The following is a 24,277-nucleotide window of genomic DNA, read 5'->3' on the forward strand; positions in this document are numbered from 1 at the left end:
GCTGACGCATGGGGATTTTAGATGACCCTCTGAGGCTGTGGTTGGTATGCACCTAACACTAGAGGCGCAAAACTGAGCTCCAAGCTTTTAGAAAGAAAACAAATATAAAAGCTACAAGGAAAATCACACTTACTAGACTTTTGTGAGTGAGTTAGAAGATGCTGAAGTGAAGATGGTGAATCTCTCATACTTACAGAAAGTCGAACAATTTCTACTTCTAATGCTATTTTTAAAAAAATGTGTTTTGGACTTTATGTGGCAAGAAAAGCTGGTTTGTCAGATAGCGGAAGTTTCGGGATGGGAAATAGCAAGTTGGGGTAAAGAGGCGTTCCTCTGAAGAAGTGACATGTGGGGAATGGTTTCCAGCATCTGTGGAAGCTTCCTGGGGGAACGCAAGCTTCAATCTGTCTCCTTGTCTGTCCTCCCTCCTCTTTCTGTTCATGCTGCTGGCTGTATTTGTAGACAGTTTAGTTGGACTTGAGGAAGTGTTGTTTCGCAGCTCTGTTGATGGCCCTTTGTTAGGGCCATGCCGGTGTGTTCTCTATTAACTTATTTTATCGTGGTCCCCGCATCCGTCTGCAGTGCTGTAGGGATTTGCACACATGCGCTCACTGTTTCCCTTTGTAGTGTATATTCTCGGATGGTATCCATTAAGCACACTTTTAGAATGATCAGTAATGGCCTTCATTTCTGCAGTAGTGTGTATTCTGGGATGTATTTCATACTATGTAAATTATTACATAGATAGCATTTCTCAGTCAGTAATGTTTTCCACTCATCGTCAGTTTAGTTTAAAACTGCATCTGAGCTTCTGTGTCTACGTTAGCTGCTGTTTCTGACCACAGCTCACTTACCTCAGATAGACTTTTATCTTCCACCAGTTCTGTCGTGGATGTCCAGATTGCTTCCACATCCACCATCACTAATACGGCTGCTTGGCCCCTTGGTACCTGTGGGACAGTCCTGTTGGAAACATGCTGCTCATAGAGCTTGCACACCCTTAGTTCCTGGGAGCACCTCCCCCTCTATCCACCCAGTCTGCCAGGGGTATTGGCCTCAGTTTTCATTTATGGCTTACCTTGGTTGTTGAAGAAGTCCAACAGCTCTTCACCTATGAGCTGTGATTTTTGGGTATTCTCTTGGCCATATTTTGTTCATGGCTTTTGCGCACTTTTCTGGTAGGTTTTGTAGATCTCATGTTGACTTTAGAGCTGACTGCATGTTCTGAGTATTTGTCCTGGAAAGCTTAAACATTGAACATGCTTTCAAAATCATCTTTTTTTCTTTTCCTCGCTATCCCTTTGATGTGGCTTATAGGTTTTAATTCATTTTCTTCTCTCCCCCAGGTCTCTGAGGTTCTTTCCAGCATTTTCTTTCTTTTGATTTTGCAGCACAGGAGATGACATCCCCCAGCCCTGTACATGCCGGGCTCTCTGCCCCTCAGAATCCTCATTGCTGTACTCTGTATTTTCCCCTCTTAACAGTTTAGCTCTCTGCCACTTAAGAGTCACTGCACTGGCCTCGGTTGTCCAGAACCGGCCAGCCTGCTCACAGGGGCCAGCAAGTGTGCCAGTTTCTGTCTTGCACAGTCCTCCTCACTCATGGACCTGTTCGATCCCGATCCACTTTTATACTTCTTGTATATTGAACGGTTATTTTCCAAAAACACTCTCTCGAACAGAAAAACACCATTGTGACATAATTCTAAAAGTTTTTGCCACCTTTAAGAGTGTATTTCTTTCAACACTGTGACAGAGGTGCTTCCGTTGGAACTCCACACGCAGCCTGTGGCCATTGTTTCAGACGCCCAAGGAAGCAGACCTGCTCAAAGTACTAAAGGAAGAATTCTGAATGACAAAGCTCGCACACTTTCTCCCAAACATCGTTTACACCAAATTAGTCTTTTAAAACAAAACAAAACAAAAACAACTAGAAAATCATCTTTATCCCTTAGTTACTTTTTCTCTGTTGGCTTCTTCTAAACATCTACTGTCTCCACAGATTTTAACATCAGTCATCTTCCTTCAGAGGATTGTTCAGGCCCCTGGGTCTCTTCTCTGCTGAAAGCCCTTCAGCTTCCCCTCCCCAGCCTCCATCCAGGCTCAGCCCTGCACTTCCTGCCTGCCTCAGAGGCTGTGAAGACCTAGTCGTTTATCTCTGAACAAGGCCTCTTGCCACCCGTCCTTGGTGAGATTCTTCCCTTTGTCCCATACCCATGAGGACACTAGGCCTCTCTTTTGCCAGGACTTCTTAAGAAGCTGTGTTTCTAGTGGATTCCTTTTCTTCTGCTTACTCTCATAGGGTACGTTTTCATTTTTCTGCTTATAAAAATGTAATATGTGGTTATGGCAGAAAATGTGAAATAGTGAGAAGGATGGACTCCCTGTAATTTCACTACATAAAAATAGTATCTTGGTTTTGTTTCCTCATGAAAGGGGATCAGCTGCATAGACACGGCCTTCATCTACAGCCTTTGTTTCCTGTCTGTGCTGCAACACAGGTTCAGAACTACTCGTGTTAAATGTCGGCTCTCACTTCAGTTATTAAATTTCAATGAGTAGGTGTGTAATTCAAATAATACTGAAAGGCATATAGTACTAAATTTTAATGGTTCTTTTAGCTCCTTGCTTCATATTTTTGATAAGTACTGTACAGTTGAATTTTCCAGTACTCATCTCTTTATTTCCTAATCACATGGTTCTATCACTGGTCAAAGCATCAATTCTAAATCATTTATTCCCCCTTTGGTGCAGTGGTGGATATTTCTGCCTTACATCCCTTTTGTTTCAGTTCCCTAATACTGCCATACCACAGTTCTTTACATAAGCACTGCTCGTCGTCTGTGATGTTTTGATTATAGCTATAACAATAAGCCAAATAACCTTTTGTATTTTTCAGTGTCTCTTGACTAACTGGTTGGTTTTTAGTGCAAGTGCTTTCCCCAATGGAAGTACTTTCCTCATTTTCTCATTTTCTTAGTTCTATTCTATGGCCTTGTCTTCCTGGACCCTCCTTTAGCTGCTTTGCATCGGTTTTCACCAGTTTCCTAGATCAGCCTAGCAATTAGTCAGTGAGCTCTATGCTTTCTGTTGACGTCTGTCTTTAAGGCTGAACCTCTGTTTTCCTGTTTTAGCCTGTCACAGTGGCTGTCTCCTGACCTGCTGTACAATGCCATTGTTCTTAAGTAACCCTCAGTAGGCAACTGGTGATCACTGACATCCTCCTACCTGTTGGAATACAATGATGTTGGTAAATTTGGGATCGAGAAGGTCTCAGGTGATCTAGTCCCTCCAGATGTGTAGCTAGTGCTTGGTGGTGGGTGTGCTGAACCTTGGCCAGCCTTTGGATTGTCATTTGGCAGACGGTTCTTTCTGATGTCTCAGGATTGCCAACCCCTTCGACAATATAGGACTGTTATATTACTGCCTTCCTGTTTGAGGTCCCCCACACTAGACAGAGCCTTCCTTTTATTGTCCTGTGTTTGCGTATTAGTTTGTTTCTGTTAGCTTGGCTCAGTCTAGAGTTATCTGGGAAGAGGAACCTCAATTGAGAAAGGCCTCGGTCAGGTTGCCTGTAGGCAAATCTGTAGGACATTTTATTTAATGACTCCTGAGGAAGGGCCCTGCCTACTGTGGGTGTGGCCAACCCTGGGCTAGTGACCTTGGGCTGTGTAAGAAAGCCACGTGGAGTAAACCAATATGCAGCATTCCTCCGGGACCTTTGTAAATCACCCCCTTCACCCCTTTCCAGGTTCCTGTCCTGACGACTTTCTTCAGTGGTCTCTTACCTGGAAGTATATGATGAAATAAAGCCTCACGTTGCTTTTGGTCATGGTGTTTTACCACAGCAATAAAAACCCTAACTAAGACAATCTTTCATTCTCCAGTGTGGTTATTAACTTTATTGCTAAATTTTTGTTCTTTGAGGGAAGAAAGGAACAGTATCCAGGGGTACAAAGCTCACTTAAACAAGCTGACATTTGCAGACTTACCAGGATGTAGGCAGACTCCTGCTATTATAGAAACTGGATCACTTTCTTTTTAAAAGTTCAGATTTTCACATGATTCACAATTTGTGATGAAGAGGGAAAAGCTGTTTGCACTTAGCGTGCTTCTCATTATGCTTCAGTGGAGATGTTCATCCGGCACAACCACTTGAGATTTGCCTGTCTTCAACACTTGAGGACCGAAGGGCGACCTCTTCATTATGTGCATTCTGAAAGCCAGTTCACCTCAGGTGACTGTAAAGTCATGGTGGCATTAGGTTCTGAATAAAACCAGAAAGCCTAACAAATGTGACCTTTGTATAGTCTTACCTGATGTCTAGTTGGTGTGCAAACTATGCCAAAAGTGTTCCATAAACTATATTTATTTGTAATAGTATAAATATGTAATTTAAATGTCTCAATCATTTAAAAATAGAAGAGCAGATTATAGGCTCTGTGTCTGAAGTGGTAATAACATTGAGGCTGATTTATTTTGGAGCAAATATATGAACTAGGCAATCACAGGTACTAAAATAGTTTCATATAGTAATAGATCACTTTCATTATTCATTTTTTTATTATCTAGATTTTTAATAGGAAGTTACCTAAACCAACTGCAAAGACATTTCAGGGTATTAAATGTTTTCATTATAAGTAAAATTAACTTACTAGCTATTTTAATTTGTTAATAAACAATGCCTCTGAAACAAACAGAGATGAATAGTTTTGTTCTCCATGTGCTAAATAAGTTTGGGCAGATATATTAAATGCCATGAACCTATTTTTCTTTTCAAACCAATAAAGTAGGGACAATACTTACCTGTAAGGTTTTTGCAAATATCCAGTGAGATAAAAGAATTACCTCTTTAGATGTTTTGCATTAATAGTAGTCAGAGAAGACAACTGAATCGAGGCGCCTTTTTCCCACCAATAGAAAGAGTGACAGACTCCGATGGGAGTGGGGTTGAGAACTCAGGCAGTTGCTTCCACTCCTGGAGCAAGAAGGCAGGAAGCAGGGGGAAAGAAAGAAACAACCTTGAGGAAGACAAACGTTCTTTTGGTTGTAACTTCTAATGTAGCCTAAGGAAATCCTCAAGTCGACAGAGATTGTCCCTGTTAGTCTGCTGTGCTGTTGACTGCCTTCTCAGTGGACTTCTGCATTGATCAGAGCTCTGAGTTTGAATGAAGAGGATGTGTGGATAGAATCTTTGATGTTACACTTGCTCAGTGGTGTTAGCGTAAATACCGTAGAATTTTTATGTTTAATTTTATTTTGGCTGGAGGATCCTAGAGATCAAACCTAAGTGTGCTGTTTGTGTTCCACCACTGAGCTACCTCTGGGATTCGAGACAGTATATTTTAACTACAGTTTTAGACTTTAGGTACATATTTTAAATTACATTTTTAGTTGTTTTTGATAGGGTCTTGCTGTATAGCTCAGACTGCCTGGTGCTCATTGTGTAGCCAAGTCTGGCTGCAAACTTGCTCCTCTGACAGTGCCCGCTGCAGCCACATGCACCCCAAAGCCTGGCTCAAGCATTAACTTGTTAGATGGCTGCATTACCTTATTTGTATCTCTCTATTTTTGAATGATCTTGTTTTGTCCTTGACCTCCTTCTTCATAGTTTACATGTCCAACTTCCCTCTTTCTCTTCCTCCTCGGTTTCTTTGTTTCCTCTTGCCCAGTGCAGAGAAATCATAAGTCACACAGAGAAATACTGATTGAAGAATTATCTTTTCCCTCTATTTTTTATTGTTATTTTTTTTTCTTTTTTTTTTTTTTTTGGTTCTTTTTTTTTTTTTTTTCGGAGCTGGGGACCGAACCCAGGGCCTTGCGCTTCCTAGGTAAGCGCTCTACCACTGAGCTAAATCCCCAGCCGTTATTTTTTTTTAAAAGAGTTTTGTTTGTTTTGTTCTTCATCGTTCTGGAAGCTGACAGGTTAGAGCATGGGTATCAGGCTGGCTTGGGTCAGCGGGTCTCTTATTAGCCATGTGACCTTAAGCAAGTTATTTACTTCTCTAGCTCTGTGTTCTCAAGAGAATATATGTGATGGCTATTTCTGGTTGTCAGCTTGACTATATCTGGAATGAATTACAATCCAGAATTGGAGGGTTCACCTGTGATCCAGATCTTGAGGCTGGAAGACAGAAGGTTCTGATCTGCATCTTGGCATGGAGATCTTGAGGCATAGTGGCCATGAAAAGCTTAGGCCCAGGCAGAGTAATACATGCCTTTAATCCCAGGAGACTGAGATCTGAGTTCAAGGTCAGCCTGGGACAAAGCAAGTCCCAGATCCAGGCGTGGTGGTACACACCTTGATTCTGGACCTACCTAAGGACTTTGGAAGAAGGATCACTCTTCACCTGCTTGCACTTACTTGCTAGCACATTCGTTAGAACTAGTTCTACAGAAGACCAGCTGAAACATCTAGACTCGTGGGACTGCACTACTACTAGATTTTTGGACTTCCCATTCACAGCTCATTGAACGACATAGACTGTAAGTCATCACAATAATTTCCCTCAATAAAGAGAGACATTCCATACGTTCTGTGACTCTAGAGAACCCTGACTAATACAATGTATAGCTGAGTTTGCCTTGAATGTTAAGAAGTAAAAGTATTGCTGTGCTCTCAGTTCTGCCTGATTCACAGGAAGCCTTCAGTAGATGGTTGCTGATGTTGCTGTTAGAGCATTAACTTCACTGATGAAGGTGGAAGCCGGTGTGTCACATACTACCTTATGCAATATCACTGTCAGCCTTGCTTATTCACCACACACTCATCCAGAAGAGACAAACCAACAGTACAGAAGGGAGAGGAGAGTTCAGGGCTACATTCTGAATTCTATAACTTAACTCGGCATGTGGTAGAAGGCATGAGGAAAGAGTCTGAGGGGTGGGGGAAATGCCTTCCCAGCTCATGCACCCAAAAGACATACATGAGGAATGGGAGATGGCTTTGTGGTGAGGATGGAGCCAGGGACTCTGAGTTAAGCGGGTTTTCATACAGTTTTAAATGAATATGAATATAAATTACCATTGTACAGTGACTTGAAATGAGCACGGTCCTATCAAAGTATAAAATCACACGAGTTTGTCTTGTGAGACACTTAATATTTTATGATGTTATTGGCTTTACGTGGTTGTCCCAAGATGTTAACTGTTGTTAAATGTGGTTTTGGTTTTCTTGGATATCATTTTTCTTCTTAGCATTCCTTTAGTAGGATCTGATAGTCATCAACCGGATGTTTCTGAGGGAGCTGCAGTATAAGGACTCAAGTTAGTTAAGTTGGGGGTCAGAGAGGTTTTACATTTGACCAACCTTCACTCCCACTCCAGGCCTTCATATGAGTCAATGGACTCTGCCAGGATCCTGAGGGTAGAAATATCTTGCTGCTCCAGTCAGTTCTGTCTCTGCTGATGCTGTGCCAGGCACAGCTTTGTGTTGTGTAGCCTGTCATGGTGATTGCACAGAGAGAACTTGCTAACACAGCCAGTGGTACTGGACTGTGAGCCCAGAGCACTGTGACCCCAGCAGGTCAGAAGCATGTCCAGTTGGAGAGCCTGTTGTGTGCTTCTAGGAGGGCTCTTAGCTAACACTCAGGTTTCCTGTAATTGGAGCAGTTTGCTCTGTGGTTAAGGAGAACACTCGTAAAGCTTGGTTAGTTTAGCTTAGTTTTGGACAGGGCATCATATAGGCAGGTCGGTCTTGAACTCCCAATCCTCCTGCCACCTCCTCCTCTGTACTGATAGAATTATAGGCATATGTCAGTGTGTCCAGTTTGTGAATGGTAATTTTTTTCACTTTTATTGAAAATACTTTTCTCGGGTTGGGGATTTAGCTCAGTGGTAGAGCGCTTGCCTAGCAAGCACAGGGCCCTGGGTTCGGTCCCCAGCTCAAAAAAAAAAAAAAAAAAACAAAAAAACTTTTCTCCTCGCATAATATATCCTAATTATGGTTTCCTCTTTTCCCTACCTCCTCTCCCATCCAGATTCACCCCATTTCTGTCTCTCATTAGAAAACAAACCAGCCTCTAAAGGATAATTAGAAAACAAAATAACATAATAAGATAAAACAAAAGCCAACACATTGGAATTGGACAAAACAAACAGAAGGAAAAGAGGCTAAGAGAAGAAGACACAAGAATCAGAGACCCAAATAGTAAGATAAAGTTTTTTTATTTAATGGAAAGGCTCTGACAGGATGTAGTGAGAAGGGGACCCCAAGGATACACTGAGTTAGTTTTCTTTGGTCTCCCCTTGCTGGGCAGGTAGCCTACCTTAAGAGTAGTTTGGTTCCCTGGTGAGGCTCCCTGGGAGGAGACTTGATTTCCCTTTGCAAGTGGTTATCAGCTGGGCATTGCTGTGGCAGAATTTTAAATGCACACAACTACTCAAACCATTAGACTTCTTTTGGTCTTGCTTTGTGTTTTGGAGGAATATCTTATTAGCCTAGGCTGGCCTGGAACTTGTTGCATTGCTCATACTGGCCTTGAATTCGCAATCCTCCTGCATTAGCCTACAGAATTCTGGTATACTGGGTGTATACCACCACTCCTGGCTCCTTCATTTTTAGGTAGAAAAACTGTCCTGTTTTGCAATGATCATGTAAATTCATGAATAGGAACATTGCGCATGGTATACATTAGCCAACCCAAGTGCCCAGTGTCCCAGAGGATTCCCCAACTCAAACCCCAGAGCAAGTCCTGTCCCTTTGTGTTGCCCAGCACTACCTTGCCCAGGCTCCCAGCTCAGAGTACATGATAGTTCCTTGCTGGCCCAGTTGCATCTCTGTAGAGTGAAAGCATTGAGTTTGGAGAGATGGTATTTAATGTGTACGCCTGCTTGAGTTAGAATGGCTGAGGTCAGTGTTCTGGAGCCCTGAAGGACAGTTGGGGCCGTTTGTGTTGGTGTGGTGTGGGTGGCCGAGCAGAATGCCACTGACCCTTACTATGGTTTGGAAGTGTGATGCTTGGCCTTGTGACAGTGCATTCTAAATCATAGTGTTGTACTCACTCCATAATCCATTCAGTTAAAATGGGCTCAATTATTTCTGGAAAGAAAAATGCTGGCAATACTTGGACCAAGCAAAACACAGCCCTTACTCAAATTAATTTAAGACTTGTTGAGTAAAGGAGTGTGGGAGCAAAAGTAGCCACAGTGGGTTTAGGAAGAGAGGCAGATGGAGATGTCTCATCCTCCAGATGTGGACTTTTAGCCCCTCATTGTGTCAACCATGTGTGTAGCAGGGTGTATCAGAAGGTGAGATGGAAATCTCCCAGAAATGCTGACACGTTCTAGCCAGTGGGCTCACTGGAGGGAAAGCAGTCAAAGTCATCTTGAGCTGTAAGTTGGTGGCACTCTCCTGGACAGTATGTAAGGTAATATAGCACTTTTTACAGTCATGAACAGCCAGGGCTGACTAATCTCGCACATTTGTTTTCTAATTACCTTGTTTCTGGCACTGGCATCATTTCTTTCTGGTGCAGGAAGGGGGGTGTCCTAACCGCAGTGCAGCACATACTTGTAAGAGTCGGGATATGAAAGCCTTTGTCCGTTCCTTGCTTCTGTAGAGATTGATTAGCCAGAAAACTGCAGCAGTGACAACCTTGTTGAATTATACCAGTCAAGATTATTATTAAGCATGCAGAAATTTTCATTGTTGCCTTAAAAATATGTTTTCGTTCCTTGGTAAACATGAATAATAAAAAAAAGATAAAGAAAATGCATCCTCATTAAAAACCCAAGTTCTATAAAGAAAAGGCACAAAAGCTTTCTGTGTTTAGAGATATTTTGTTTCCCTGAGCAACAGAAAATGCAGTGCTTATTTAACTTAATAGCAATGCCCAGAAAAGTACGTGCCTGCAGATGGTTGGTAATGGCCTCCATTTCTCCCCAGGGGGACGTACCTCCAAGTCAGAGCCTACAACATTAAAGAACTCAGTGACAGCTCTCCTACAGGTTTCCCAGAACCGTGGGCTTTGGACAGGGGAAGGGATTCTTGGAGGGTAGGTGGACTAGGAGAAAGACATGGCATCTAGTCTGTCAAGACTATCCATTCCCTGGGTCCAGAGGGTTATGACAGACCCAAGACTTCATGGCCAGCCTCTGTGCTGCTTGGTCTCTGCTGCCAATGCTGGGGACCATTTTGCAAGGCAGTTGCTTTCTCTGAGACCTCAGAAACCTACGAATATTTCTAATGGCTTCTAGAGCTGGACACATTGATTTGAGGTTGAGATCAGCAAGGACAACAGATACCTTGGAAACTCCCTAAGGTAGAGTCCAGCTCAGCAGCTCTCTGTTACCACCGCTCTGCCTTTGGCAGACTTCCCTGTTTGCTGTGCTACTCCCTGAGCAGTGGCCTCCGGTGGGCTGTTGGACTTCTGAGATATATTACCAAAAGACCAACATTACCAGCTAGATCCTTCATGTAATAAAACAGCAGCAAAGCCCAGCATTGACTGTTGCCCTGTAGCTCTGCCTTCCTGTCCTCTTCTGGGCATCTACGGACATCACTTAAATGAACCATTTTGTTTCTAATAGCTCCATGCCGAGTTGGTTTGTGTGCTTCTGTTTCTCAGCATTCCCCAGATGCTGTGCGTTAGTGCATCTTCTCAGCCTCCTGCTTGTTCTCCTGTGGCAGCTGCTTGTACCTCTTCCTGACACATGCGCAGCCCACTGAGCCTGAGCCCTAAGCATGGCTGCAGGGCCTGTGAACTGGCTGTGCGCCAGGACTTCCACACTCCTATGTTGCCATCTGATGTTAAATGTTTCCTTCAAGAGGGAAATGTAAACACTTCAGCAAGGGCAAAAGGAAATTGTATAACTTGATGAGAAATACATGATTGTCACTCTCCATTCCTTTTTCAAACTTTTTCAGTTGCTACTGTGTCATACACGCATGATGTCATTGTGCATATGGGGTCAGAGGACAATATTCAGGAGTTGGTTCTTGCCTTCTGCTCTGGGCTCTGGGCTCACGTTCAGTGGTCAGTGGGCAAACGGTTTTAGCTGCTGAGCTGCTTTGCTGGCTCTTGATTCATTTTCATATTCTTTTCTCTCAGCAGACAGTGACATCATGTAGATGTTTGCCTAGGTGAGACTTTGTTGTCTCGGACATAATACTTTCACAACCTAGTGTTGTTAAAGATGCAGGGCCATGTGTTACAGCCCAGGGACTTTGCACACTATGTATTTCAGGAGTCTGTGTGTGGCATTGGGCAGTGTCTGTATAAGATTCAAGCCCTGTCAAGTAGAGCACATGTGATGACGCTCTTATTCTTATCTGAGAGGTTTTACTTTATTTATTTATTCATTCATTCATTCATTCATTTATTGAGTACATATAATACAAAAGCTAGTCACTTGGCTTTACTGCATTTGTTGAAGAGTAGATCATCCACTTGGGTTTAAAATACTAGGACTCCGACCTTAGGTGATGATAATGAGTGCACATTAGCAGATGTATTTTAGACAGTTAGAACTGGGCTTGGCTGATGCTAAAAACTAAGCACAGGGCACTGACAGTGTTTTAGAAATAAGGCACAGAACAGTAGGCACCACCAGTTTCATTAGCAACCAGCTTTAAGTCTATAAGAACCCTTGTGTACTTAGAGACTGTCTTCCTATTGCTTGATAGACTCCCAGAAATAAGCTAGAGCCCTCGTCCCCACAGTAGTGCCTGGACTAGAACCTTCTTTTGAATAGTCTGTTAAATCTCTTGAACTTTCTGATTCAATTACAGAGTGTCTTTCTACCTCCTCCCCAGTGCTCTGGTCACTCCTCCCCTTCCCCAGGTCCCACTCTGGATCACTGTAGTTACTTCTTTTGAGTTCCTCTGCCTCCTGATTCATTCCAATCATACAGCCCAACCAGCCTCCATCCTTTAGGATGGTACCCAGACAGATGCCCAAGGTGTTTTCACAGACTTGTGCCGCCTCCCATGCTAACACTGATGCTGATGATGCTAATGTAGAATTCTTGCTTATATTTAGTTCAAACTCTACAGTGCGCTAGAGTTATTTTTTTTATAAGAATAAAAGTAGACATTCTCAAAAGCATAGACTAGTAAGCACCCTGTTTTAAAATAAACTTTTGGCACAAAACCTTGCGACTCTCTGCTCTGTGATCTGCTATTTATATATTTAAGAATGCTGTGGGAATTCTTGGTGGGGAGTGCTACAGTCTTTAGGCCTATCTTCTTAGCTTGGCTAGCCACATCTGCTTTACATAAATCTAGCTAGAACCTCTTCTTGTAGGAATTCTTCAGCCTAATTAAAAGTTTGAGCCATAGCACATGTGCAGACTTGGAAACACTCCTGGAAGTGACATGTGTCAGATGATGCAAGCATTACTCAAGTTAACTGTACTTGCCCTGCTTCTAGTAGGTTCTAAATGTGTGTCACCAAAGACACAGCAAAAGGATGCTTTGTCTTCAGATCGTTTGACACTGGAGGCTGACAGATAGCACCTCAGCCATTCGGATTACCATGTTTCTTCGCTTACCTTGGGTTCCTTCCTCCCCTTGGATTCAGAACTCTGAGCACTTAAAAAGAAAAGCTTTAATGCCTCCAGAATTTAGGGTTATGGAGACTCCAGTGCATAATCCCATGAAGCAAAGAATATGCTGAGTCATTCTTTCTGTGTGTGTTTGCATGAATGTGTATATACGCGTGGGCATGTTTCATGTGAGTGTAGAGACCCAAGGATAGCCTTGGGTATCGATTCTCAGGGACATCCACCTGCTTGTTCGAGACAATCTGTCTTCTCTTTTTCCTGAGAGCTGGCATGTAAGCTTCCAGGGGTCTGTGTCTGCTGTCCACAAGGCTGTCTCTGAGTCCTGGCTCTTTCCACGTGTTCTGGGGCTCCAAAGTCAGGTGCTCACACTTTCAAGGAAAGGACTTCACAGACTCAGCCGTCATTCTAGCTCCAAATCGTATTTTATTAATTGGGCATCTACTTATGATTTCCAAATTGGACTTACAAAAATTAAGCACTCTACTCTCATTGAAATTTTATGCCAAGTTTTTGGATATTGCAATTTTAATTAGACTATTTTAGCAGCTGCACAAAGGTCCTCTTGTTTTCCTAGAACTATGTTTATGCCAAGATAAATAAACTGTATCTTCCCTAGTTAATTGCTGTGAATGTCCAAGTGCAGAATTATTGCTGTAGCTAGAGAGCAATGATCATTGATGTTTTTGTTATGACTTTTGTAAGTGTAAATCCCTACTGTCTTTCCCTATTTACGTTATGATGCACGTTAGCATAGTACACTGTAACCTGTGCCTCATTGCAGCCTCTCCCCATTAGTGTCTGTCAGAGTCACCTGGTTGGCTCTTAAACCTATTGCCATGTGGTGGGAGTTTCTACTGCGGTAGCTCTGGGCTGACGCTGATGTTGTGGGACAGACACTGTGAGAGTCACTGACTTTGGACTCATGCTTCTCAGATATGCTCAGTTTGAGATATAGGAGAACACAGGAATGATTTCCTATAGATCTAACGCTCACACAGCCTTAAGTTGCCTTTCAAACACACACATTCTATCTTGCTGTACTCTGAATGTCATTTTACCTATGTTTCAAAGCTCATGGTGGGACCCTGGAAAGATAGCTCAGTGGTTAAGAGCACTGACTGCTCTTCCCAGAGAGTCGGGGCTCAGTTATCACCTCCCACACCATGGCTACAGCAATCTGTAACTCCAGTCCAGGGCATCCAACGCCTCTGACCTCTAAGCACTATACTTACTCATATACTTACTCATAACTAAAATTAATAAAACACATGAAAATATTTTTTGAAATCTCTATGCTGATGTCAGAATGACTGATACCACCTGGTAAATACCAAAACACACACTTGCTCTGTTAATAACTTGACAGTGAATGAACATCCCCAGTCACTTTTGTCATTGAATTTGGCTTTCGAATTGGGAAGTCATTATAAATAGGTTCCTAAAAGGTGTACGACCCGGTCCCTCATGATCAGTTGGTGTTCAGTGAATGCATGGCAAGTGGTTCCCTGTTCTCCCCATGATGGGGCTACTCCTTAGAAGCTTGGCTAAGCCAACTCAGTATCTCAGAGTACTTACTACTGACTGTCACCATTTCTATTCTCTCCCAACTCGTGGCCCTTACAGATGGTATCTGACTGAAGGGTTAACCCTTCTCCTAGCAAGAATGGGAGAGAAGTTAAAGCTGAGTTGATACGCTTTTGCTGTGATGTACTTGCTAGTAGTACTCAATTACTTAGCAGACATAGAAGTAGTAACTTAAAGTCCCTTTAGAATTGATTAGGGTTTGTTTACTCAAGCTGGGCCTGTAACCTTCTCTGTCTGTCTCTTCTTGTGGAGACGAGACATCCTTCATCACCCTCTACCACATCTATAAGATAGGATTGCTCTTTGTGCCTGGCACTTACAGACTAACTAGAATGGCTGTCCAGTTTTGGGAATATATCTCTGTGTTGTCCTTCCCTGGACTGGGGTTATAGATATAAACCTTTACTGTGTTCTCAGGAATACAGATAACATCGGCCTGTTAGGTATTATTTCCGTGTTCTTACAAATTCACAAGAATGTCCAGTTATTTGTTAGGAGAATTCCAAAATAACCAGTGTCTTAGAGTTCTATTGATATGGTAAAATATCACAGAAAAAAGTTTGGGTGGAAAGGATTTATTTCAGCTCACAGTTGCACATCACAGTTCATTGCTGAAGGAACTCAAGGCAGGAATCTGGAGACAGAAACTGAAGCAGAGGCCATGGAGGGTCACTACCTACTGGATCACTTCTCAGAGCTTGCAGTCCTTTCTTACTACCCAGGACTACCTGTGCAGTGGTGCTACTCCATAAACCAAGTAAGGAAATGCACTGGACTTGCCTGAATGCCAGTCTTACGGAGGAGTTTTCTCAATTACACTTCCCTCTTCCCACATATGTCTCTAGTTGGTGACAAGTTGACAGAAAACTAGCCCGCACACTCACAATGCTTTAAAGTGGGACTGTCCAGCTATTTCTGTTCAGCGGGAAAACATTTGTAATATAACAGTTGCTGGGCGTGCTGGTGCGCACCTTAAATCCTATCACTCTAGGTAGAGGCCAGTTGGGTCTTCTTTGTGAGCTTCAGGTCAGTGGAGTTACATAGTAAGACCCTGTCTTAAACGGAAAAGGAAAAGTTCATTGTGTGGGTCACTGGGAATGCTCCATTTACCTCCTCACAAGTTCAGTGATATCCTATCTTTGTTTTTGATGATTGATCTGCTGATTAGGGCAGACAAGAGTCACCATAGATTGCCAAATTAGTTGTTTATGTTGGGCTTCACAAAGACACTCACAGGAGAGAGAAGAGAAGAGTTTTGTGTTTTCGAACAGAGGGAAGGGAAGCTCCATTCCTCTCCTGACACTGACCAGCATGATATCACGGGCTCTGGGTTATTCAGTTGTAGACAGCTCCTGCTTGCTCCACCAGGACGTCTTAAGACTGTAGTGGATAGCTAGATAGCTTTTTTTTTTCTTCATCTTTATTAACTTGAGTATTTCTTATTTACATTTTGATTGTTATTCCCCTTCTCGGTTTCCATGCCAACATCCCCCTAACCCCTCCCCCCCTTCTCTATGGGTGTTCCCCTCCCCATCCTCCCTCTATTACCGCCCTCCCAGTAGATAGCTTTTTAGCTTTGCCTAATATCTTGAGTAAGAAACATGCTCTAAGCAGGCAGGTTCAAGAAGATTGAATGCAGCTTGTGGGCATGCTAGGTCTCCATATCTGGGAGAACACTTTTTATCTAGGAGTTTTACATAAAACTGAGCTTTGGGCCCCATAGTTAGATGCATAGAATGCAGTGAGAAGCCATCATCAAAGTGTTACAGTTCACCTACCTCCTCATGCAGACTTCTAGGAAAGCAGAAAGCCCTAAATACACCTGAGCTTTGGGACAAGAGGAATCAGGAATCCTGGGTCAGATTTAACCCTGTACCATGGTGCCTAAAACTGCTATTGCTTTTGATAAACCAGCAAACTGTCTCCTCTCTATACATACTATTAGTTCTAAGGAAGGAAGTGAGGCCAGCATATGGTGACCAGTGCAGGGAAGGAGTGAGGCCTCAGGGGAACCCTCAGGTGGTATTCTACATCTGACTAAGGTAAGGGACACAGAGCTGGGGCAGAGTGCAGCAGGGTCTGGAGCAGCAATGGCAGATGAATTCAAGAGAGAGAGAAGCAAGCAAGCACTGTTCCTGAAAGTATAGGTGAGAAGGAAGAGGCTTGGCTTGATTCTGCTGCTCTTCTCTCCAGAGATACTCCTGAGAGACTTAGTAAATAAATGCACAGAGGCCCCACCTTCAGCCTGAACTTTTCCCCCTCCCAGCTATATTATGAAGTGTGAGTTTTGAAAAGACTTCTTCTAAGAAGAAAGACCTTTAAGTTGGATGGGGGCAGACTTGCATTTGTTTCTGCAGTGTATTCTCTGCTGTAGCCAGAGAAGCCTGTCTTGGGCCCTGTAGATCAGCTACACAGACTGACTTCAACCAGTACAAGCTCAGTCACAGTAGCTTCCCAACACTCGGAAGGGCGTCCAAGGTCAATGTCACACTATAGTGGAAGGCAGCTGAGACTGGGAGCCAGGACACCGGCCATACACAGTCAGTCTGTAAGGGCAACCCTAAACGTAGCTTCTCCCTTGTACATTTATGCCTGTGCTTGTCTCGGTGCTGCAGAAACAGGTGTGAAGAAAATAAGGAAATGGGGAGAAATTGGGCATTTTGATATTCTTCAAGGAACGTCCCATTTCTAGAGTTGTTTTTTTCAGCTGTTACTTTGTTTACTCCTTAAAAGACCTGTTGCTGCCATGTAATTTAGCCACAGGCATGTTTCCATATGTGTCTGGGATCTTCAGGCTTCTCAATTACATGTGTTTAGTCCCTGACCTTTTTTGGCAATAGAATATCTACTGGGTTTAATATATTTTCTTGGTTTGGGGTTTTTGTTTTTATATCTTGAGTAATTCTTCAAATTTTATTCTTCTGCCTGTTTATTTTTAACCTTTGAGAAAAACTTTATGCATTTGGAATAGTCCCTTACCCTGAAGGGAGTATGAACGGACTTTGTGGAAGACCTTGTCCTCTTAGTTAGCGTGTGTCCATGAAATTTTGCCAAGGAGCCTCCATAGGTGTAATTTCACCTTACATGATCTTAGGGCAAATGAACCAGTTGACTGCAGTTAAAATGGCTGGTTTTTCCCTGAGTAAGCTTCATCAGAAGTGGTTAAGAGCAGAAGTGTAGGTGTTTTCTGAAAGCGCAGTGTCTTTTCCTGTTATTCTTCCCCATTGCACTCCTTTAGAAGGCAACGCTCTTGTGCATTTGCACCCCTGCTTCAGAATAGCCCTGTGGGGTAGCAATGCGGGGAAGAGGGCAGCAATGGCCCTGGTCAGCTTCACACCCATCCACTGATGCTCTTCTGTGTTTCTTTCATGTTTTGGCTTTGAAGCCAAAGTCACTTTGACATTTTACACTTTGTTAAATTATTGTCTGCATATTATTTAGTGGACAGTATATTGATCTATGAATGGCTACTATAAATTTCTGTTTCTTGATACAATCAAGTCTAGAGGTAAATGCACTGTTTCGCAGTGTTTCTCTTTAAGGCTTGACTACTGTTTAGATGGGAGTAGGGTGGCCTTTTCCTTTTGTGGTTGGTGGTTTTTTGGGTTTTGTTGTTCGTTTTGTTTTGTTTTGTTTTGTTTGAAATTGGGGTTCTCTGTGTAGTCTTGGGCACCTTAGACCTTGATTGGCCTCAAACTCAGAGAGATACCTTGTGCTTGGAATAAAGGCAAGTGTCACCATTGCCTTGGTTTCTTTAAGATGTAGTTTTAGTACACTCATGGCCTCTGTTAGTAAAGATAAAACCAGGTGATTTAGCTGTAACAGTGGTGAAGGTCAACTGAGTACCACAGAACTGGGACTCCCATCGCTGCCACATGAGTGCGCCCCACCGAACTCTGACATGTTTGACTTGGCACATTGCCAGCTCCATCTTTATCTCCCCATTTTGGAAACCTGCTCCTTGAGAGATCATTGCAGGTTGACAGGGGTATCGACTTTGGTTTTTTATGAGCATTTTAGCCCCGAGACTAAGGGCTTGTCAGCGTTGAAAATGAAGATGAAGATGCCAGTGAGGGAAAGCTAGAAGCAGCTCCTAGTTCCTGAGGGCAGTTCTAGCATGGAATTGCACCAGCTTATGATTGATGTGTAGGTAGGAAACTGGTGCTGAGAGATCCAGCTGCTCTCAGTGGGGTATGACTCAGACAGAGAAAACCATTAGCCTGTAAACTGAACAGATTGCCTTTCAGTTCCTTTTCTGCCCCATCAAAGCACCAGCTTGCTCCACTTTCACCAAATGTAAATTAAATGCCTTATGTATTATGGTAACTCTGGTGTTCAAGTTATATATGTTGCTGTACTTCTTAGGAGTTGCGAGCATACATACTTCTGTGAGAATCAGGTACTTTAAACAGTCTAATTCTGAGGCTGATTGAGCATCTCAAGTTTACACTATTTCTATTATCTTAATTATAGAGAGGCTTTGACGTGGCTTGGAAGATCATCTAGCATGCGTATGATTTTGCTTCATATCATTAGGGTTCTAGATATTCATTCATTTACTCACCCATTCACTTTTAATTTAGCTTTTTAATTGATTTGTTGTGAATTACACTTCATGTGCCCCAATTCCACTCATCTCTCATCTCCCTACGTTTCATATTTGCCCTCTGCCCTTGCAAACCACCACCGCCGCCACTCCCCACCCCCTACCCCCCCGCAAAGAAAAACAAAACAAAACAAAACAAAAATCTCTCCGTGGAAGCTCTCATGTGTCACAGTGTGACACACAGTATACCCGTTTGCCCACACTTCTTTACTTGCAAATGTTTATTGCAATGAGTCATGGATTTGGTTTGAGGCCTCCTGGCTCTGCTACACCATCAATACCGGATCCTCGCCCAGGCTCCTCTCAGATAACCAATTGTTGCCCCGTGTCATGGAGATTCTGCAGCCTTTGATCTGTAAGACTGCCCCCTTCAAAAATACCAGCAGTTCATAGATGCAGTAGATGCTGGGCTGGGCCAACTTGAGGCCCTGGACCTGGGCCTGGGTGGTAGCTGAGCTGGTCCAGCTGCCAGCTCTCCTGCACCCACACCACTAGGGTGAGCTCCTAACACTGCCCGGGCAGCACACACAGGGACAGAGCCAGCACTCCTGCTTTCACACCCTTAGGCTGGCTCACACACAACTCTCTCAACCAGAACCTGGTCTACTGTGCTGCCTGGGCAAGCGAGGTCCAGGGCCTGTTCTCTCAAGTGCTATAGCCAGTGAGAGACAGGGATGGCTCTCCTGCCTGCTACCGATGAGGGTGGGGGTGGGGGTGGGGGTGGGGAGCATCTCTAACTCACCCATGCCACTGCATGGCAGACAAGTGGCAGAGCACTAAGTATTTATTGTCATTTATTTACACTCTAATTTCATGTTACTTGTGCATGTTTCACCTTTTAGAGAGAGCATTAGTTAGAGTTCTTCAGTATTTAAAGAAAATGTCTACTTGTCAGTGAACTTTAAATTATAGTTGTCAAATCTTTCTTTCTACTAATGAACACCCCTCCCCTCAAGAATTAAAATGGCACAAAAATAATATGGGGCCTTCGTAATCTTAAAGTCAGAACATTTTGTGAGACTTGATTATGTCACATTAATTTATAACTTGTAATGACAAATTATGAATTTGTAATAAATTCAGTTTACTAGACTAAAATTTTTGTACACAGTAAGTTAAGTATTAGGCAAAAATTTAAAAGTAATAAAAATATGAGATGTAAATATATTTAAACCTTTGAAGCATTTCACTGTATTTTCAGAATAACCAGGTGCTACTTTTGATTTCTGCATTAAATCAGGGTACGGGCATATTTTCATTGGTTGAAATTAATGAAGTCTTGATGAACTAACTTAGTCCGTTCATTTCTCCCTGCTCATCCTGGTCAGGGGTGTTTTAGTATAGAGATGTACTCCGGGCTCTGATTCTACTAGCTCATTGCATCGCTGCTAGGATGGCTCTGATCGACAGGGTTGTGTTACAGTAGATCACTGTGCAGATGAAAATGTAGCAAGACTGGTGTGGCTCCATTGGGCCGTGGGCTGCATTACGTCCTGCTAATCGAATGCAGCTTCCTTGACTTGTGGTTATTTCCCTGAATTCTTCCCGTAAGAAACTCGAAGCTTCTACCTAAAAGGAGACAAGTTGCTCAACTAGAATAATCAAAGGTGAAATCTGATTCTTTCCGACATTTTTAGTGCCAAGCAGTGAACAAAAGGCTTCTTCAAGGCAGCACATTGTTCGGTGGTTCTGTGTGTGAGCAGCCCAATGTATTAAACACTTCCCCATGGCTGACAGTGGAGTGCCAGTTTCTGTTTTCGGTTCTTTGAATAGTAAAGCCTGTTCTGTCAGCAGCCATTTCATTAAATGCCTCAGCACAAGTGTTAGACAGAGACACAGGAGACAGGGATCCTGTCTGAGGCTTAAGTCTGAGTAGATGAAGAACTCAAGAGCAGAGGCAAATGTGTGAGGATGAGCAGTGTGTGTTGGTGAGAGGCAGACGGTGTCGGTTGGATAAGACATCCACCATGAAACTAAAAGCATTTGGGTTTTTTTGGTGGCCTGGAGGATAAGTTCTTAAGCAGGACCGGTTTATGGAATGTGTACAGGAGGAAGAAATGGCTCAGTGACGCAGCTGACACTCAGTCTGGAATTACTCTGTGGGCAGCCTTTTGCCGCTGTCTGAAGGGTGCCAGAGAGAGCAGGCCTACCCGGCGTGGCTATGCTGAGAAAGCTGTGTCTACGCGAGCCCTCCACCTTGGACACAGGGAGCTGCAGGGAATTCTTTCCATGTTCGACGGTTTTTGCCTTGGATTGCTTTGGTGGTCTCCACACTGCATGCAGGCCTTATAACTCTCTCCTTTCTTCTCCCTCCTTTTGTCCTGGCTCTTGTCTTTTCAGCAGCACCGAGATCAAATCCAGGCCCTTACACAAGGTAAGCATGAGCTCCCAAGAGCCCCCTATCCAGCTTTCCCATGCCGTTCTTTAAACTGCAGCTCAATTACTCTTATTCAAAAGTTCACACAGGGCCAAGGAAGGCTCTGTGAGCAGAGTCAGGCGACGCGGCAGGGAGCACACAGGCCTTCAGACCCTGCGGCGTCTGCTGGGACCCTGTGACCAGTGGGCACCTCCTTCTTTCCCCACCGCCCTGCGTTTCAGTGCACATTGTAGTATGCTGACTAAAAAGGTACTTTTCATTAATTTAGGGTTGGCTATTTTATTTGAATGCTGTAACTTCAAAACAATGTTGTGTCCTTTAGAAGAAATGTACAGTCAGCTTATGCAGTCAGCTGCCTGTCAGCTGACTGAAATTCCTTCTGGCAAGAGGGAACAGGTTATAGAGAGAGGAAGAAATGACATGGAGGGCAGCAAGTTGAAAAAAAAATACTTTCCAAACAAAACATTTTTGTTTTCTGTCTTATTTTCCCAGAAGCGTTGGCACAAAAGTGGTCATCTCATCCTCAGTCATATCTTGAATGTTTAGGAAAAAACATCTCAGGAAATCATATGTACTCCTAGCTAAAGTCAGTGGCATTGAAGTCAGGAAAGAGTGGCCTAAGTTATAACTTAGTTTTAACGATTGTCCCAGTGTACATAGCGTAGAGAAGATGTTTCTGGTCGTCGGTGCAGGTTTGTAAACACTCTTACGCTTGTCCTGTTGCATACACGTTGTACAGGCCAGAACCACGCCTACTGCACTTTGATGAGGACAAGCATTCTGTTAAAATGTACTAAATGGGGATAATGTACAAATGTGGTTTCCTTTCATCATATATAAAATAGAGAGCTCTCCCTAGGCATAGTGGCCCAAGCCTTTAATCCCAGCACTTGGGAGGCAGAGGCAGAGGCAGAGGCAGGTAGATCTCTGTGAGTTCGAGGCCAGCCTGGTCTACATAGTGAGTTCTAGGACAATTAGGGTTACAAAGTCAGACTATGTCTTGCAAACAATTTTTGGCTTTGAAGTTGTACTTCTCATAAAATTTAATTAGATGTTATTTTATTAAAGCAAAGTTAAAAAGATAGGAGTGATATTCTGAAAATAAAATACCATTCTGCAAAAAGATGATTCAAGCCAATGAACTGAGCAAGAATCACGTTTCTTTAGTGCATTTGTGGTAGCACTGTGCTAAGTGAGCACAGCCATTATGGGCTGGGTATCGAGGCTCCTGAGACTGGTAGTGTATATACACTGCTCAAAGGCTGCTGCTGTCTGGGCGTCCAGGTTCTGACAAACCTTGGTGTGCCTAGGCACTTTCTCTGTCTGCTGTAGCTTTGTACATTTTGAGTATTTATGTTCTTTAACGCACTGAACTCCAGTGTGAGCTCAGTTGTTCATGGCTGCTAAGCTTTTTGTACTTGATAGTTTTAGGGAGTTCTATCAATTTCTAAATTTGAGTGGGCATCCTGAAGAGGGTTTCCCCTGATGCCTTTCCAAGAACAGTTAGACATATCAGCAAAGCCCACCTGAACTCACAGTGCCGAAGCTGATATCACTTACAGTTCTGAGACCTGGGAGTGATTTAGAAGTCCATGGTCTTCTGATCACTATATTGCTTGAGCATCAGGTACCCTAGGGATCAAGGGAGCCATCACCTCAGTGAACCTAGTCTCTTGTTACAATGGAGAAGGTCAGGAGAACTCGCAGGACCACCCCTTTAATGCATTTAAGCACCGGGATCTTTCTTGTGATCTCTTGTTTCTCCAGATAGGATGAAAACCCAAGATTTTTTTTTTCTCGTATGCTAACTTCCCATTCCATTCTCCCATTCTGATGGCAGCCATACACAGTGGATGATAGCTGGCTTCTGATTTGGTTGAGATGGTGTAGTCTATTCCTTTAGTCTAGTTTTACGGTGTGTGGGCCTCCTGAGGAGAAGATATCCATTGACATGTCCAAGACTGCCCTTATTTTTACCGATTTTTCTATTTTCCTGCCCGTCTCTGGCACCAGGATGCTTTCTGTAAGAATGTTGGTGCCGACGGTGATAACAGCCGTGCACGTGTTTGTGCTCTTCTCTCATTCTCTTAGACAAGAAAAGAACTATAGCCACCATCTTGTCTCCAGGGACTCAGTGTAGGAAGGACATAGTAACTTTCCTGGGGCAGGCTTTGGCTCTCCCATCAACCTGCTTTCTAGCCACAGTCACTGTTCAATGTTCACAGGCCTGCCCGGCTTTTCTCCTGCCCCTCCCATGATGATGCTGTTTGGCTTTTACTCTCCCAGTTTCTCCTGGGTCTGACCTACTTGGAGGTCACATTGACACATTCCATCAGGTACTGGAACACATATATAACCTCTTTTCAGCACCCAGGCTCATCCTTGGCTGCACAAGAGTGAGTGATTCATGTCTTTCTTTGTTCACTTGCTTCCTTCGTCTTCTCATCTCCAGAGCTGCCTTCCTGTCTCCTCCTCTTCCTGCTCCACCAAATTTAGACCCAACTCTCTCTTCATATAACACAGGGAGGCTCACACCTCTGTTCTTCCAGTGCTCTCAGCTTCAGATGACCTTTCTGCATCACGCCACACTGGTCTCCTCCCCTCCTGCTGTCTGCTGTGTGTCTGTACATCTTTATCATTGCATTTTTCTCACTATCTCTTCCTTTCCTTCCTGCTAGCCCAGGGGCTCTCCAACGTCTTACTGTTGTGACGCCTCACACAGTGTGGCATTTCCATGCAGACATAAATGTGCTGCCATTCTTTCCCTGTACCAGCAGGACAGATAGACGCGTGCTTACGGAACACTTCTCTGCTTCAGTCTGTTTCCCAGGAGCTGGGAATGCAGCCGTGAGTCCTGCCCTCAGGACCCACAGTGCGTCACTGGGAAATAATTGCCATTGAACCTGTTGCTCACTAGGAGCATCAAAGTCACAGGCGTTATGTCTAAAAGGCCGATGTTTTCTCCTGTACTTTTTTTAAAAAAAGTATTTGTCGAGGTTAAATGTGAGCATGTACTTGGCTCCTTGCTAGCTGCCATTAAGCATGCAAACTAAAACCAAGTGGTAGAGACCGAAAGCTGTTATGTTTCCTCCGATTCAGCCTGCTGAAGACAGCACAGGAAGTGAAGGCATCATCATTGTCACAGTAGACTGCTTTTTCCTTTTTTGTTTTTTTTTTTTTTTTTTTTTTTGGAGTTTTACTCCCAAG

The 24,277-nt window shown here is 43.4% G+C and overlaps 1 protein-coding gene across 26 annotated transcripts in view; it reads left to right on the plus strand.

The window, feature by feature from the left end:
* The window catches only part of Pkp4 (plakophilin 4), a 203,592-nt gene that overhangs the window by 31,709 nt on the left and 147,606 nt on the right, over positions 1 to 24,277 (plus strand). The window contains exon 1 of one of the 26 annotated variants that reach the window (XM_039106306.2): positions 20,109 to 21,067. The exons of 23 other annotated variants lie outside the window; for them this stretch is intronic. The gene's annotated coding sequence lies outside the window, so the exon portion shown is untranslated. Of the gene's footprint in view, positions 1 to 20,108; positions 21,068 to 24,277 lie in introns of those variants that run through there. 2 more of the 26 variants (XM_063283250.1, XM_063283254.1) reach the window with 2 other exon arrangements.

This window comes from Rattus norvegicus, chromosome 3, assembly GCF_036323735.1.
Source record: "Rattus norvegicus strain BN/NHsdMcwi chromosome 3, GRCr8, whole genome shotgun sequence".
NCBI lineage: Eukaryota > Metazoa > Chordata > Mammalia > Rodentia > Muridae > Rattus > Rattus norvegicus.